The following is an 18,868-nucleotide window of genomic DNA, read 5'->3' on the forward strand; positions in this document are numbered from 1 at the left end:
ATGACCATCTAGGGTTTTTATACTTTTTATTTTACAACTTGGAATTATATTAAGTAAACAAAAATGGAAAACATTAGTTTGGCGTAATCACTTATCCATAAAGTGTTGTTCACATTCGTATGCAATTTATTTCAAATCTAGGTTGTATTCGTTATTATTTCCATCCAAAAATGCTTTCCTGCTGTGTTTGAACCTTAGCCACAGCGAGGGGAAAAAAAAATCAAGAAAATTATTGTGTAAGCAAGGGAAAAACCATGACAGTTTGGGAGGGTAAGAGTAGCATAAGCAGAGAGTTGGGTTAACATTAAAGCTCTGCATTTCAACGTCTTCACAATAATTCGGAATTTAAAATCAATTCAAATTACTAACGTGAGAGAGCTTTCAATGAAATCATGGAGACTGGACTTATGAGGCATCTGTGCCATAAACTGAAGCTTAACTGCATTACTGTGGCCAAAGTGCTGAATTAAAGGAAGCCAGAAGGGGGACAAGGGAGGAGAGACAAGAGGTATCGCCTCTAAAACCTCTATAAATCTCACCTCCCTCCTTCCTGCTGACATCATTAGATTCCTACTTTGCCACTGAATAGTCTCAGGTACGGCTTTAGCATTTGACAAATGATGGCAATTTGAGGGTTTTATACTTGTGGATACATTGTAGGACCTACTGTGGGACTTAAAAGCATTTTTCTTGTAAATCAAATATTGCCTTGGAAAATAACAATACTGGCAAATGAAACCAGTGAGGTGCCACTCAAAGCTACAGTCCTGCTTTAGTCATGTTGCTCTTTGAGAATCTAAAGCTTCTAATCATGCCAGGTTGCCACATTTTGGGTCAAAATTCATGGGTATTTACAGATATTATTTTGGCCACTGGAGAGTTCACTTGCTAATACAATAGAGATTCTATTGAAGTCATGGAAACCTTTGCAGTATTATTTTTTGAATGCACTGCAATGACTGCAAAGTTCAAACATACCTGAGTTCACATGTGACAAACTTAATGAAAAATGGACTTAATTTGCAATGATTTTGTGTCTTTTGTTCTTCTATATTTGGTCTGTGTCGTGTTTATTAGGAACTTATTTAGTATAAAACCAGAATATTTTGATTGCTTAATATCTTCATAGCAATAGCTTGTGTTCATTTTTCTACTAGCGTTCTAACCTTGAATTAATAATTAAATAAATGACTTCATACATCTGTGCTATTTTCAGTATCCAGTCAAGGCCAGTGTGGTCTTATCAGAGGATACAGACCAACAATTACCTGCTTAGAGATTCATTCAGTAAGGCAATTCTTCATTTTTCAGATGAATTATCGAGTAAATACCCATGAGATACCAGTCCAAACTATAAAACCAAGACTGTTAGAACCTAGTCTTGTGTTTTTTCCTCCTGGCTTTCAGGAGAAATCTAAGGGCTGGCAGCAAACATCAAGGGTAAGTTCTGTTTCCACCCTCTCCTCTGCATGTATGCATTTACCTGGCATTGAGAGGGTCTAGAAAGCAAGAGGGGCAAATAATATCTATAGCAGACAATTGTAACCAAACAAAATCTGAAAATGGCACCAACTACTTGCTGTTGGAAATAAACACTGCAAAGATGTGCTTTACTTTCACGAGCAAGTGTGATTTTACAGAGTGCACCGCATGAAAGCCTAAGCCTTTTGAATATTCCTTCAGCAGTAATATTCCTCCTGTTGACAAATCTTTTAAATACTTTAGGCAAGCATTACTTCATGCAAATCAGATTTTCAGAGGTGCTGTGTGAGAACACATGCAACAGACCCAAATCCACCGGGATGCCAGGGATAAACCCATGTTACCAAACCATGGGAAGATCAGAACTGGTTTTAAGAAGCAGTCCTCCTGGAATGCAGATTCATTTCTCCATAACACCATTTCCCAGACAGATCTATTTCTGAGTATCAAGCTTTTAGTTCATCTTAGTTTGTATTTCTGAACCCATGACTGTCAGCCACATATTTGAAAAGCCATCTATTTCTCAGGCATTTAAACTAACCTGTTCATGGATATGCATGGCTTGTAAACCTCCTTCCATATACCAATCTTAATGAGATTTTGCTCTTCAGCCTTCCAGTTACGGGCAAAACAATCTGGTTTTGTGACTCTGGTGTGTCTGCTTCGAATGTGAAATAGGCTGGCAAGTTTCTGTCTCTCATTTTTGTATCTGGGTGAAAATATACGTTATGCACAGAGAAGCACAGTTTAAAATCAGTAATAAAAATACTTTCATCTAACTTTTCAGGATTTCATTTATTTTCAGGTGTTTGTATGGATAAAAAATTTTACCAGAGTTTATTTATCAGAGTCTAGAAAATGGAGAAATTTATGAGAGTCTAGAAATGGAGCTCAAATTAAAAAAAAAAAAATATCCCTATGTAATTGTTAACAGCAATTGTGCCCAAAGTAAATCCCATTTAATATGGACTAGAGGATGTATAGGCAATTTCCAATTTAGGCAGAATGCCAAACAGCACAATAGATTTTATATTTCTCTCCAGGTGTGTAAATTGTTAATTAAACAAATTCAATTAGTTAAGTGAAGTATAAAGGACTGTATCCCAATAATGCTCAGCATTTAACCTTTACCTCTAGCTATGGATTATTAGCAGTATGAAGTGTCTTTTGTGCAGCCTGAGAACCCATCCCTGGGCTCCCTGGGTGCTGGCTGTGGACATGCTGGTGTGACTGCACGGGGCTGACACACTTCTGTCCAGCTGATCCATGTAATCTGACCTTCTGCATGCTGCACTCTTGTAAAAGGAGACAAATAATCTTAAATCACCATCGGGATAGTTTAACACATTTCAATTTACATTTACAAGAGGTGACAAATGTGCTTAGAGTCAAAGTCTGTTGAAGTTTATCAAAGAACCTTCATTTACTGGCAGCAACATGCGAGCATTGGACAAGATTTCAAGAAGTTCCTTCCACCCTATTTTTTCCCTGCAATTCAAAGAATGATGTAATTGAGTGACTAAATTGAATCAAAGCTTCTCAATCAGTGAGGTCTGATAGCCAAAAGTAACCAGACTATCTCTCTCAGCTGGAGTTATCGTCACTATGCTGATGTTACAGTAGATCATAGAGTTATAGACTAAAGGTTGGGAGAGATCTCTGAGATCATCAAGCCCAGCCTTTGAGCAAACAACACTGTGTCAACTAAACCATATCACTTAGTGCCATGTTGAGTCATTTCTTGGACATTCCCTGGGAGATAGTGAATCCACCACTTTCCCAGGCAACCTTTTCCAGTGCTTGACCACTATTTCAGTGAAGAAATTCTTCCTGATGTCCAACCTGAACCTCCCCTGGTGCAGCTTGAGTCCTCTTGTGTCACTGGTGCTGCCTGGGGCTCTTGGGAAGGAAGTCTTGAAGGGAAAGGGATTTTGGAGACCAATAAATAACCATGGTGCCAACTCAAAGAGGTTATCTTGAAATACCTGAACTCTTGAAGGGAAAGGGATTTTGGGCACCAATAAATAACCATGGTGCCAACTCAAAGAGATTATCTTGAAATACCTGAACTCTTGAAGGGAAAGGGATTTTGGGCACCAATAAATAACCATGGTGCCAACTCAAAGGGGCTATCTTGAAATACCTGTAGCCCAGACTAGCTAACCTGTTATGTCCCTGAACTGCATGAAGCTTTTAGTGCTGCTGAAGAATTTCTTAAAGCTCACCTGGAGCAGGAATAAGTTGTTGAGGAAGGAGATATGGGAATGGGGATATTACAGAACCCACTGGTGAGGTAGTGGTTATAGCCCCAAGCTTCATAGGTTTAAATCTCTGGATTTGTTATAGGACTGTATCTGTTTTATAATGACATGAAGATTTTTCTTCACAGACTGGTGGTCTCAGACAGTTTGGAGAAAAAGTCTGACTCTGTTTGTCTGAACCAAGAATTCCTGATTCAAACCCAGGAATTTTCTGATCAGACAGATTGAGAAGCCCAAAACAGACAAATGAGAAGTCAGATGAGTCAGAGGACTTAGTCCTGGACCACTTCCTTGTCTCATAATCTTTGAAAATTACAAGTACACATGCCCTACAAAGTTAAGCCAAATTAAAATGGTTTTATTATTGATTTAAAAGATTCTAAAACCTCAGAATCAGATGCAAAGCACTCACAGAGTAGTGTCACAAATTGAATTCATTCTTTTCAAAGAAACGTTTCCATTCAGGAAAAGAAAATCAATTTTTTGAATGTAGTAGGCAGACAGATCAATTTGTTGTAGAGCTGTTGTTCATGGAATCCTCAAAGTCTCATATTATCCAGGTTTAAAAAAATTGATCTAATTTAATTTTTTTAAAAATGTAAATTATATTCTCATCTGATTTCTGATGTGAGTCAGTCAAAGAGTGGGACTGCAGCACAGGAATCAGTTCACAGATGGTTTGTGGGGGTTTTTATTTATCTTGGTTTAGCCTTCATCATGGTGGTATTGAAGAGCCCTTTTGAGAGCCTGGTTCTGTGTGGGCAGGCGAGGAAGGGGATGGACCCTGCAGGAGTTGAAGGGGTGCAGCAGACAGACAGGAGGAAAATGGGAAACCAAGAAATGGATACACATGAAGTGAACAACCACTGGGGGAGGAAAAAGCCCTTTTGGTTCATGGCTCACTTAATTAATCAAGGCAACAACACACAGGCACCACACCAGAAGATTTAATTTTGGGAGATTTTCAAGTTACAACAACGCATACCCAAACATAAAAATATAAAAAAAATACCACCAGTCTAAAAAACATATGTCAGTAATTCTGAGGTTTATATTACTTTTGCAGTAATAAAATCCTTGGTATTTTCACCCTTGTTTTTGGCATGCTCAGATTGGATCACTTTAACACAAACAGCAAAATTCCAAACATTTGTGATGCTTGTCACAGTTTGCCTGCATTTTGGGACTTCCTATCACCAATGTTTAGCTGAGGATTTTCATGGACTGCATATTCAAGTAGGATTATGCTTTCTCTGTCCTAAAACAGAAACCTAAAGCTGATGACTGGAGCAACCTGAATCTCTACATCACTGTCAAACTTGTTTTCCATATGATCTGAATCTGCAGAGCAGGCACAAGGCTACTTTGTATTTAGATTAACGAATGGAAATTCTCTGCTTTAAATATTTCATATTGACTGTACAACAGTGATTTTTCTGTGTTGCTCATATCCAAATGCTATTCAATCCCTACGTTCTCCTAAGTAGCCATTGGCTCAGGTACCAAAACTTTTCTCAAGCGGGATAATGCCATCCCTGGAAATATTCAAGGCCAGGTTGCTCTGGGCTCTGAGCAACCTGATCCAGTTGACGGTGTCCCTGCATTGCAAAGAAGATGGAGCAGATGAATTTTAAAAGTCCTTTCCACCCCAAACCATTCTGTGATTCTAAAATATTATTTTCTTCAATGAAGCTCCACATCAGTCACCAAAGGAAAAGTAACAGCACCTACCTCTCAGTACATCAAAAATTTTCTTTCCTTGCAACTGTGATGGGCAAGGCCTGTGTAGGACCCGGGTTATGGCTATCATCCTCTGCAGCTACATTTTCCTTTGAAAGAAATAAAATCCCATCCAGTCATTTCATGACACCTTTTGAGTTCCATGGTGCTGGTAGCATGATAAGGTTTTGCTTTCTAAACACAGAGTACACACCTCAAGTGAGTATTAATAACCTGCCTAATGTTTTTATCTCATTCACATATAAGCCTAACTTTGAGCATAAAAATAACTTTTTGAAGTTGGTGGGAATTTGCCTGTGATATCCTACATTAGCTTTAGCCCAATGTGCATTATTGGGGCACTTAATGATTTTTGTCCTGACCATTTTAATGCCCATTCTAGCATATGTCATGCATGAAATTCCTCTTACTGACACACTTATGTGGATAATCTGGCATTTAACTCCTATCTGTACTGAGTCAGGTGCATTTTGCTTTCATCTTTATTCTAAGCCAATATGGTATTTGCTGATTACCTTTATCAATCTCCCTGTGCTAAATTTGAGTATATTCACTGAACAAACTGCACTATAAACAACCTGTTTGGTATGTAGATAAGAACTGGATCCTTGTAATCCAAAATTGTTATTACTTCAGGCCCCAAAAGTGTAATTTAAGATCAAAGCTTGAATTGGTATCATAAATGCAATTCAAATAAAAGGAAAACCTGAATGATTTTCAGATAAATAAAATCAGGCTAAATAAATGTAAATCTATAACAATTTAGCTCACATAATTTAGTGTATTTATTTAATTTTGTATTTTTTGTTAGGTCTACAAAAAGAAAGTACTCAAGGTGTTAATCAGTGGAACAGGTGAGAGCTGAGAGTACAAGTTTTTCCTAGTACTTCAGAATTTTATAACAATCACTCAATTTTTCTACTATATGTTAACAGTATAATATAATATAATATAATATAATATAATATAATATAATATAATACATAACATATATTCTAACTTCTAAAATTTTATTTGCTACAATTTAACACATTCTTTTCTATGTTTCATTTTCCTTTACACAATTTTCCTAGCTCACGTCCATTACTTTTCATATCTTTAATAGTCATTGTTTTACTTGTTTTAGGTAAAAACAATTTAAAACATACACACAAAGAAAGAGCACCATTAGCAACAAAATATTTTTAGGTAGTAAGGAAAAAAAAAGAAAAAAAAGTTCTACAGTTTGATATTAATTGAAATGTTGATAAGTAATAAAATATACATGATGATAAATAATAAAATATACAGCTCTATAAACAGCCCCAGTATATTGGTCAGTGTTTTGAATATAATTTTGTTGTTTTCACTTAAATATAAACTAATGCAAGCAACAAAGTCATGCATGCAACTTTAGTTTAGTCTACCTATGATTATGCAAACTTATCAACAGAATTTAATAAATAACTGAAATGGAATTGTAACTCCCAAACGTGGTTAAATTTTACTTTTTCTTTCTGTAATAAAGGTTTAATAACATTTACAAGAGCTAAAGAGCTAGAAGAAAAGTGACAGCTAATATAAATATTTTCTTGATCATCATTTGATAAATACATTTTTTCTTCTTTCCTTAGATATTCAGCTCTTTTCAACAGAATAACAAGGAGTAGGTAAGTTACAATGATGAATTATTCTTTCCAGTTGCATGTTCTATTAATAGCCTTTTCATTCATTAGAGCTTTTAATTTGTCTTGGGTTTGCTAGTTTTCACAATCTCATGTATTTTTTACAAAATAATTTATTGCAATCTATATTTCTTTCTTTTCAAAATTATAATCCAATTACTTTCTCAGTAAACAAGAATTCCTCCTTTTTATGTGAAATGAACTACCAGCCAAAGCAGTTTCTGATTAGACAAGCTAATTTTGAAAGAACAGATAGAGTGAAGCAATGAACTGGATAGAAATAATAATGGAGCATACCTTGTTAGATAACAAATGGAACAGACTTTGGAGACAATTAATGCATGAGATACTTAATGCTGAGGTATGTTAAACAAATTTTGCCTTATTTATTTGCTGCTATAAATCATAGCTAGTTTCCTTAAATAATGTGCTCTAACCACCTAGGTTACATCATATTTCTGTAAATAACTGCTGTGTTCTTTACTGGAAACCCCAGAAACCTTTTTAGGAGGGCATGTTTATATTTATATATGCATAGACATAAATATAGACAGATCAATTGATTGATCCAGTAAGGGAAACTGGTCTAACAATGTTTGGAATTACTTTTGCTGAGAAATACTTGGTAATTTCATCCAATGGATAAATATTATTTCTTCTAGTTTGTTTTTTTTAATGAGTTACAGATTGAGAGGTCATTACTTGCTGGGGCTGATTCTGTTTCAAGCCTTATGCTAAAGTAGCACTTTTTATTGGGTTTGTTGTGAAAAGAGGTGTGTCAGGCCTTGTTCCTTGATTTCCTGCACTTGAATAAATCCTACCTCCCTGACTTTACAGTCCAGTTGGAATAGCATAAGGATGAGATCACTTATAAATAGGAGAAAATATCTTCCCATACTAGCATTGTGTCCAACTCAAGTTTGAGAGCCATCAAAAAGACTTCATTTTAAAAGTGTGCTATTAAAGATATTAGCAGGAAGGCAGCAAAAACCACCATACCCATGAACAGTTAATCCTTAGCCTTGAAGAAGGAAAGGGAATTATGAGTCTTCACCTCTTCCTGCGATCCCTGTAGGTACCCACATTATGCAGATTATATTGTTTTCCTGTGGTCTTATAACTTCTATTAAACCAGTCCAGTTTTACCTAATGCTTTAATAACAAAGACTTCTGGCGTTGGTGTTTCTGGAGAAATAAAACCAATCCTCCTAAATGTGTGAATGGGTTTTATTACAAAAGCATTAACCCGTTCCATCTGTGTTTCCTGCTTTCAGTTTTCAGCACTAATCACACGGATGGTAATATTTCTTGGTGAATGGTAGCCTATCTGTAAGCACAGCATATAGTGATTTTTTTTTTTTGCTTCCAGATACTTCCCCTTATTAACTTTCTTTCAGAGATTATGCTGCCAAATCCCTCTTGTCTCTCCTGTCTGTATATGAAATCATCTCAAGCTGCCTTCTCTCCCTTACACAAATTGAACCTTAGTACTGATCCAGTAAAATAATTTCATAGTTTCAACATCCTACTTTACTTATGAATCTCTGGCTAATTCTGTATCATTTCTCATCTCCTCTATTCAGTTTTCTAATAAGGACTTTTGATTTCCTCTTGAGAGTTCCTACCTTGCAAGAAAGTCCTTTCCAAGATCATTACCTTTCAGGCCTTGTGATTTCTCTTAGAGTACCCACTCGTGTCCTGTGACGATCCAATTTACCAGTGGAGATTATTTTCATATAGATTAGAGCCCTTCTGCCTTTTAGAAGTCCTTAAAATGTCAGAGAACCACTCTGCCAGAGAATACACAAATGTAGTTACAACTGAATGGCAAGTGGTAATAAACATGACCAAATCCAACTTGGCCTGCCTGCTCCCTCTCATTCGATATGTATTCAGTTAAGAACAGAAGTTAAAGATTTAAGACTCATCTAGGTTAGTGGAAAGGTGGGTCACAGACAAGACAGTCATTGCATGTGTTATTTGTACATCCTATTTTCATTTCTCATGGGATCTGTTGCCAGAAAAAGACTTTTACCTTCCCATGTCTCAATCAGATCCTTGAGGTGCTTCCTACTCCAGTCACAAGTGACATAATTTAATAAGTGCTGTAATGTGGGCTTCTATTTGGATATTATTTTCTTCCTGGCCAGCTGTAGGTGCAGAGCAAAAGATTTAGCACCCAGGCAGGTTGTGCTGTAAGATTGAGCATGTGCAACGAAGGGATAGAGACAAGCCTTGAAGCTCAAATTGAAATCTCTCACATGGAAACACCAAGGCTGATGTGTTGCTATTTTAGACTGAGTAAGGTGGAGACACAAGAGTGGAAGGACACCAGAATGCAGGAACCAGGGTGATGGGAGAGGAAGAGCAATTCTGAGGAGGAGAAGAAGTGATGGAGGCAGATTGTAACAGGAACCAGCAGTGATTTCAAACAATTAGTTCATCAAAGCTCCTCCAGCAAAGCCCTGTGTTGGGCCTGGGGACCAGGGAGCTCTCTGAGGACTGATGGTGAATGATCTAGGAGACAATGAAGATTTCAAGGCTTGTCTGTATTTCATTAGAAAGTTGAGTAAAATCACCTCATTTCTCAGAAATCGTTCTGCTTTGATGAAACAGCATTTTCTGTAGGAAGGCAAATATTCTGTTGATTATTTTGACCATCTTAATTTTCAGATCTTGTGTTATTTCTCTCTGCTCCTTGACTTGCAGGAATTGTCATGTTTAGTTACATTTTCACATTGCCTCAACACTGGCTGGAGGCCACAGATTACAGCACAAATAGCCATAGAAATTGAGAGATTTTGGATGGTTTTTGCTTCCTATCTAATTAATGAAACCCCTAACTAATGCTGCCAGAAATTGAGACTGTCACATGACTGATCAGTCCTGAAAAATGGAACCAAAATGCAACATTTCAATGTTGATATGTTCAACATGTTTCAATATATTTTTTGGTATTGCTGGCATAGACATATACCACAGCAAAACATTAAATTGCTAAGTGGGGATAGTTTATGCCCAAGCAAAGTACAATCACAAGTGCTGACACTGTTCTCCTCTCTTTTGTGGCAAAGCTGATTTAAATTTAAGTTTAGTTCACACTTTTTAATTTATTTCTCCTTTTAATTTCCTCTTTTCATATAGGGAAAATTATGATCTTATGAAGCTGACATTAAACGATCAAACAATATTGAACAACCTAATGAAAATCTTAAGCAAAAGTCATTGTGAATTAGGTATTTGCTAAACTGACAACACAAGCCTTTGTAAACCTGATATTGTTCTTATGTAAACTCATGAATGGAGACTTTCTCAAATAAATTACTTAATAACATCAGAGTCATTGGCTGAGTAAATATATCCCAGGGGCGCATACTAAGATTCCTGAATTTAAATGTTGAATAGAACTTCATATTTGTCACCTTTACTAACGAGTTTTTCCTTATGAAATCATTATTAGCATGAAAAAGTTAAATTTTGTATCTAATTTCTTGAATTAATGCTGTTTGAAGACCCTAAGGGTTTGAAAGTTCTTTCACTGGAATTCATCATTTACATAATTTTCATAGCCCCAACACTTTGCTCTCTGCTATGAATGCACATTGAGGGGTTTTTATGCATTAAAGCAGCAACTTCTATTTTTCTCCACACAAAACAATTAAGAGAAGAATAACAGGTAATAAACATTTTTAATCTTTAATATTACATTAACAGTGAAGTGCCATATTTCATGCTTTCACAGCCACATTGCATGCTGAATGATGCATTTTTGGTCCCTCACTATGAAGATATTTGATTAGAAAAGAAAAACAATTGAGTTATTTGAGATCAGTGGAGCTTTCCATCATTTCCTGCTTGAGAAACTTGCGAGTGCACAGCAGCATGGCCAGATTTTTAAGCAGACTAAACCATATTTTCTCAACTCTACATTATCATAGTTCAGCCATGATCTATGAGTGTTTACTTGATTTTTTTGTTGTTGCTAATATAGCTTATTATATGGGATATTTATTCTCTTTTAAGCTGAAACCAGCACTGCACAGTTTCTGACCAAAATCTCCCTTGATATTAACCTCTCCTCTGCCTACTGTTATTAATAATAATTTATATTCCTGCAGGTCTTTTGTGCTTGGGGTCATGGATATGTGGTAGAAGTAAGAGATATGGGTAGGATGGATCCAAAGTGGAAAACCAAATTAGCAGCAAAGAGAGATTTAATATCTGCATCCTTTGGGCTCAGTATTGCTGCAAAGGAAGCATGACAGTCCAGACAGTATTTCGTACAGAAAAACTGAACTTATCTCTGTGTCAGGGCTAAACTTGTTTGAAAACAGCCTACAAATAATCTTTATGTAGAAGACAAATCTGTTCCCCAATTTAACAATGTGCATAAGAGTTTTTATTGTTATTGTTGCTATTATTATTATCACTGTTAGTAGTAGTAGTAGTAGTAGTAGTAGTAGTAGTGGTAGTGGTAGTATTACTGTCTGTGTACAGTGAAAGCACTAATGTAAGTGATGTATTCTGGTTTATGGCAAATTTTGGTAAGGATTCAATGTGAGATGAAGATTCCAATCTCAGATATACATTTCTCACCCTACTATGGGTGTCTAAAACGCCATTGTACCCACATAAAATGAACTGACTTTACCAAATGCTTCTCCCTTGGCTGGGATGGGAACACATTTAATGGAATTACTTTTATATTTTCAATATTTAAAGTCTAAATCTGAAGCCAAATGTGATCTTTGAGTTTGATTCATTTGCCCATATATTCACATCTAGTACTATTTAGGAAGCCTAGTGTCATGTACTCATATAATAAAAGAATTTATGCCACCTTCTTACAGCAGCTCCTGGAATTAGTCTCTACTATCCCAGCTCAAAATGAAGAAGCAGCTTCATGCAGTTTAAACTGAACATAACTTACCTTGCACTTCTAAATGCAATGCAATGAGGTGAATACTGACTCTTTTTTAAGCCAGTTTATTTTGTGTCAGATATCCTCCAATCTTCTTCAAAGTTTATGTAAAAAGCACGCTCTTGTTTTTCTATAGAAGTAAAATCACACATCTGTGTGTTTTCACCAGTCACAAAACACACAGAAATATCTTCTTGGTGCATTATCTAGATTATTCCTGTTGCTTTCCAACAGCAATTTCTAGTGGCACATTATGTGTTAATCTTGCTTCCCTTCCTACCTAGGGACAATACCAAAGGGCCTGAGAGATGGAAAATAAAGAACAGTCTTGAATATATAGTTAACTATTAAATCCAGATGTTACAATTTTTGCTGATCAGTGTTTGATGTAGGAAGGTCTTAAATCAAATACTGGCAGAGAATGAGCCTATGAAACCCTGTAAGCCTGTCTTTTGAACACCAGCAGCTTCCCTTCAAACCTTGTCCAACATCTCTCTGGACAAATCACTCTACCTGACAGAGTGGAGGAAGTCCAGTCTGTGGGATCAATTGTGCACAGTTTTAAATTTCCTACAAATCATGTTAGTGCTTTGAAAACATGTGGTACTGCAGGAATGAGCCATATCAAAGTTATTCATTTTGGACTCCAAACGAACAACCTCAGAACAGCTTGTTGGAAGCCCCTGGCACTTAGTTACAGTCAAATTTGATGATGGCTTGTAATGCTCATGTCAAAAGCAGGTCAGCCATTTGAGGCTGCTCGCTCCCAACCTTCCTTTTCCGTGAGCCAAATCGCTGCCCAGATGCTCGTCGAGCCTCATTACCATAATGCCAATGTTATCCAGGTTCAAACGTGGGGTTTGCTCTAGCTCCAAACACACACTAAAGCCACTGAAAAACTCCATCAAGGGCTGCTATGCTGCTCATGGGTGCCAAAATTCAGCTGGCTCTGAATTTTGAGGGATTTTGAGCCGTTTGCTCTGCCCTAGCTCGCTGTGTTGTAAATTCTGGTTCGTGAGGTATCAGACATTAAATGAATATAGATGTTTGGGCTTGTTTGGCAATTTCCAATAGCTAAACCCCCAAAACAGAACTTTTCAAAATTTCTTCTAATTTCTCTGGACTCTGGATGCAGCTATTGGAAAACCAGCAACTGGCATCCATTGACCTACTAAGATTCACCAAAGTTGTCACCCGGTATGATGATGATGTGCTCTTCAGGCATAATTGTTTGTCTCTGATTTGCAGTATCTCCTGGTAACCCAGGCACTCTCCTTCTTTATCCATTCCAGCAATAATGGGCACAAATTGAAAGAAAAGCACTCATGGAACTCAAATTAAAACGTGTAACTCAAATATTTATCCCATAGCAAGATTTGACTGATTATAAATCAGAAGTGTTTGGACTGATTTTAGGATTTCATGAAAATATATTGCTGCTTTGTAAACCAATGCTATGAAAAATATGACTAATGGTACCAAGACAACAGTAGCTAAGTAATCATATCTGTTTATCTATTCTAGCTTGAATAACTCAGAGATGTGTTCCATTTCACTACAGTTAGTGCACTGATTTTAGGTTTGTTGATCTAAGTTACATCCATCCATCTATCTATCTATCTATCTATCTATCTATCTATCTATCTATCATCATTTATCTATCCATCAGATCTTGAAGACATACCAAACTTGAGTTTCATTGAATCATACCACTATTTTCAGCTTTTTAAAATTTATTTATTAGATAGAATGAAAAAATATTTCATTTATTAAAATTTCTCTCAGTGTTGCATTTTTCCTTTTTGCACACTCGTACCTTGTAATGTTACTACTACAAAACACACACTTCTCAGGAAATTTTACTCATTGGTATAGAATTGTGTCATAAATTGGAGGAGAATATTCATGAAAAGAAAACACTCTTATTTTTTCTATGTTGTTTTCCTGTCATTTTGACCTTCTCTTCCTTAGTTTTTCACTTTCTTTTCCTCAGGTTTAGATTATCCTTTCCTTAGTTTGGGTACACAGTGAACTTCCCCATGTCATTTATTGTCACCATTGTCATTTCTCTTGTGTGACACACATTTTGTCTTTCTTCTATTCAGGAAAGAGAAGATGGATGGTCAGGAAAGATTTCTTTTATTCTTATTCTGTTTTATTTTTGTAGCGTGTAAGTTCATATTTTTTCCAGTGGTTTTCATTGATTTGAATTGCTGTAACAGGTACTTAGTGCAAAGTCTGAGCTTGTACAGTAATTAAAGTGAGAGAATCTCAAGCTATTTAACTTAATAAGGGGAAGTTAACCGACTTGATCAGAGTCTAATACTTGCAGAGGGGAGAATTTCTGATATTCATTGACTCTTTAATTTAGCAGAAAAGTATATAACAAGATCCAGGCAATGGAGATGAAGCTTGACAAATTCAGAGGTAGAAATAAGATACTCAGAGTGTAATTAACCGTCACATCTTCCCTACAGATGTGTTAGACTCTTTGCTGCCTGCAGTTTTGAAGTCTTAAAAGTATTCTGACAAAATCTCAATATTCAAATTCAATTTACTGCCTGGTTGTGATGATGATAATCTGAGATTCCTGATGTATATTGTGCAGAAGTGCAGGAAAGTAGCTTTGCAAGCCTTATTGGGTTTCACCCATGTTTATAGCAGAATCCTCCATTGAAGTTCTGGCTTCAAGTAAAAATTACACAGGAGGAATAATAAATAATAGTTGTTATTATTATTTTTTTAAATAATCATTTAAAATTTATAATAACCCCTAATATAAAGGCTGTTGTATTATTATGCACTATGGAGACACAGGTGCCTTCTTATTAACAACCTGACTTTGACTAAGCATGGTCCATACTATAAGAGATTAAAATAAGACTATGAATGTGGATTTGATTTCCTGGTGGAAAAGCCTTATTAAAATCACTCTTTACTCAAGAAAAAGCACATGTTCACCGCACACACATTAGGAGTGGGATTCAGGTTTACAGATTAGACTTCTCCTTTGAGCCAATTGTCAAGTTATGCCAAAATATTCTTCACAGAGTCAACAGGAAAGGGCTTCCAGAGGCAGGTCCTGCCTATAAAAGTTTAGATTTTATACAAAAGTTCTGGGCCAAAACCACTTTCTGAAACAGCCTGTTTCTTCTCTTTATCTGTGTAATGTTTCTAAGACATTAAATCTCTAGCTCCAGTGACTATTTTAGATTTCAGGAAAACGCATAAGTAGACCTCTGACAACCTTCAAAAATTGCAACTTCCCATTTGCATTTTGCTCCCTAAATAATTGTGAGTGCTGTCTAGATGCAACACTTGACAGACCTTCTCTTTTTGTCTTTGAACTCAAAGTCCTCTTAGGTAAGCTCATTCTTTTAAAAAATTTTGGAGGGATTTGTCAGGCTAATTGTAGGCTTCTTGGGACAATTATCCTCAATTCACTTTACATTCAAAAAAAAAATTGTTTTCAGGGCATGATTCACATCCTGGAATGTACTGCTAGATATGAAGTGCATTCTAATAATGTCTTTTTCCCTGTAACCACTAAGTCAGGTTATGGAAATTAGTTAGGGTTTAGATATTGACACGGGAGACATTGAAGTTAGATCACATTATCTTCCAAAGGTTGTCATGCCAAACTTCATCTGGTCAAATTAAAAAGGGTTGAACAGATCCACATGTAAATCAATGCATCTTGGAATAACAGTAAATGAGTTTTTACAGCATTGCATGCATCATTCATTGACTATTTTAATACAAGAGAGAATTCCTGTGTTACACAATGGCAAAAAAATGGAAATAAATTTTAAACGCACTGAAGAGAATTTTTCTTCTGAATAAATCTTTAATATGAAAATGGCACATCATATGTGAGGTTCCATCAGTATTTCTGGGACTCAGGGTTATAATGCTTTGGAGTGTACACATGACATTTGGGCACTTATAAGTGATTGAATGTTAGGAAACTACATCACATCCCTCTCTTTGAAAATCTGCTCTCAGAGCTCATATCCTGGAAAAGTCCTGGGTCATGGGTATAAGGACAAAGAGATGAGGAGAAAGGGAAAAGACATTACCCATAAGGTCATAAGGCTTCTTTTCATTTTGAGAGAATAGGTTTTTAAAGCCAGGAGAAGATTTGGAAGAGAATATCAAAGCTTTGAAGGTGGAGATTTCTTTTTCCATAGAGATTTGGAGTGGAGGAAAATGGAGGTATTGAAGAGTGCCAGGTGTAAAGGCAGAGGCATTGGGACTATCCTGATATGACCAAGAAAAGAAGAATGGTAGAAGATGAAAAGGAAATGTAAACAAGTCCTGGGACAATGTTGGTCCTTTACCTTGAAAGACTTTTGAATGAAAATGAGCTCATCCCTTGGAAATCTCAGATATAAGAGATAAGGGAAGAAGTCTGGAGGAGGGAAGATTTCCCTTTGGTCATGAAGGGTTGGGTTAGAGGACAGCTAGACAGATTTAACAACCATAAATCCATGGGCCCTGGTGGGATGCACCCACAGGTGTGGAAGTAGCTGGCAGAGGTTGTTGCTGAGCCCCTTGCAAACACCAGTGAAAGTCATGGCAAACAGGAGAGGTAGCTGATGCCTGGAGGAAGGCCAATGCCACTCCCATCTTCAGAACAGGCAAGGAGGACTCAGGAAACAACCAGCCAGTCAGCCTCACCTCCATCCCTGGAAAGGTGATAGAACAGGCCATTCTGGAGGTCATCACCAAGCTTGCAGAAGAAAAGAAGGTCATCAGGAGTAGTCAGCATGGATTCACCAAGGGGAAATCATTCTTGACTTATCAGACAGCCTTCTATGATGGAATGGCAGGGTGGGTCAATGGAGGGTAGTGCATGTTGTCTGCCTCAACTTTAGCAAGATTTTGACACTGTCTACCATAACATCCTCATAGATAAACTCAGGAAATGAGGATGGGATGAATGGACAGTGAGGCTGAATGGCAGAGCTCAGAGGGCTGTGATCAGCAGAGCAGAATCCAGCTGGAGGCCTGTAGTCAGTGGCATTCCCCAGGGATCAACATTTATTTAGCTTCTCTTTTCCAGTCTTATTTCACTTGTTTACCTATGGCCTGGATGAAGGGGTAGAACACACCCTCAGCAAATTTGCTGGTGGCACAAGACTGGGGGGAGGAATGGCTTCATACACCTGAAGGCTGTGGTGCCATTCAGCTGGACCTTGATTGGAGGTTGGAGAATTGGGTGCAGAGAAACCTAATGATGTTCTACAAGAGCAAGTGTTGTGTCATGCACCTGGGGAGGAATAACCCCAGTATGGGCTATTTGGGGAATAACCCCAAGTACCAGGACAGGTTGGGGGCTGACCTGGCAGGGAGCAGCTCTGCAGACAAGGACCTGGGAGTGGGTGGGTGACAAGCTGACCACGATCTGGCAGGTGAGGGTGGAATCATATCTGTGATGGCTATTGGGATCCACACCTCAGCAGCATCTGTAGAGAGCTCTTTCCCACTGAGAACCTGTTAAACCAGCAGATATAATTGCATCAAAGTATGACTGGCTCATCTTAATGCAACTTTAATGCCTTTCACTCCTTCTGCCTTGGAAGCAAGTGAATTTAGTTCAACTCTGTGCTTCTGAATGGTTTATCAGGAGTAAGTGGCTTTGAATTTTAGTCTTGATACAGTTTCAGAGCAAAAGCTTCCTAAGGGTTGGCTCTAGTAAGTAAACACAGCAGGAAATCCAGCTGTGAGTTGCTGTGTAGGCTTGGCTGTTTGTTGAGAATATCTTTTGAAGTTCTCAGATTCATACCCTATCACACTAAAAAGCAACACCAGGTAGCATCTCCTGGCAATGTTCATGTACTTGCTAATAAGGACTCCTCAAAACTATCAAGTTGCTACATAGAATTCTCAAGTGGTGGAACTGTCATAAAGTAACTATTTACATTTTATTTCCACCAACCTGCGATAAAATTTCACACTGCTCCAGTAAGATTGCATTTTTAACCCATACAACAGCACTTTTACCCAGAGCAGAAACAGAAAAAAACATTTCCTATTGTGTATCTTGTCACAACAATTTGCTGTTGGCCCATTTCTAGGTTTTATTTCCTTAGAATGCATCAGAGCTACCAGTCTGGGACATTTGAAAATGTAATTGAGCTTGATAGCAAGCGATACAGTTAATTCTGTTGGTAAATGTTGTGCAGTGCTAATTGCTAGTTCTAAATTTAACAATTAGTTTAGAAAATCTGAAGTGAAATTTATAATGGGATATAAGCTGCAGGCTTCAGCTTGTACCAGCTTTTTTATTATTATTACTTATACCCATTTAGGAGGATGCAGCAGAAAAAATTTAACCAAGAATCAAGATGCATGCCTAATTTAACTTCAACCAAATTTGGCTATATATCTAGTAAATTTTCTATGGCTGCAAAACACGTTCTAACAAATTAAGCTTGTATCAAGTATTCTGCTTTTTACAGTTTGTAATTATACATTAACTGATATTGTCATCCTAAACTTCATTAAATTCTTTAAAATTGTCATTGATGTTGTCTATCAGAGGAGTAGATTTGTACAGGTCTGTGTTGTCCCTTCTTTTAAAGGGAAATGTTGCCATATTTCAGCATATGGGATTTTGAAACCTGAAATGACTCATGCAGATTCTGCTTTGGACATTCTTCAATGCAAATGTCTTTGGGATAATAAAACATTAGGAAGAAGGAATTAAACCTGAGATGATAAAATTAAATCACATTTTCCTCACATTAAAGATTTTGTGTTGCAGAATCACTGGATAGTTGAAGTTGAAAGAGATC

At 37.0% G+C, this 18,868-nt stretch overlaps 1 protein-coding gene across 1 annotated transcript in view; it reads left to right on the forward strand.

The window, feature by feature from the left end:
* CELF2 (CUGBP Elav-like family member 2) overlaps positions 1–18,868 on the forward strand; it is a 547,488-nt gene that overhangs the window by 89,414 nt on the left and 439,206 nt on the right. Inside the window, exon 2 of the mRNA XM_074538727.1 lies at positions 7,097–7,132. The gene's annotated coding sequence lies outside the window, so the exon portion shown is untranslated. The remainder of the gene's footprint in view (positions 1–7,096; positions 7,133–18,868) is intronic.

This window comes from Zonotrichia albicollis, chromosome 4 (assembly GCF_047830755.1).
Source record: "Zonotrichia albicollis isolate bZonAlb1 chromosome 4, bZonAlb1.hap1, whole genome shotgun sequence".
NCBI lineage: Eukaryota > Metazoa > Chordata > Aves > Passeriformes > Passerellidae > Zonotrichia > Zonotrichia albicollis.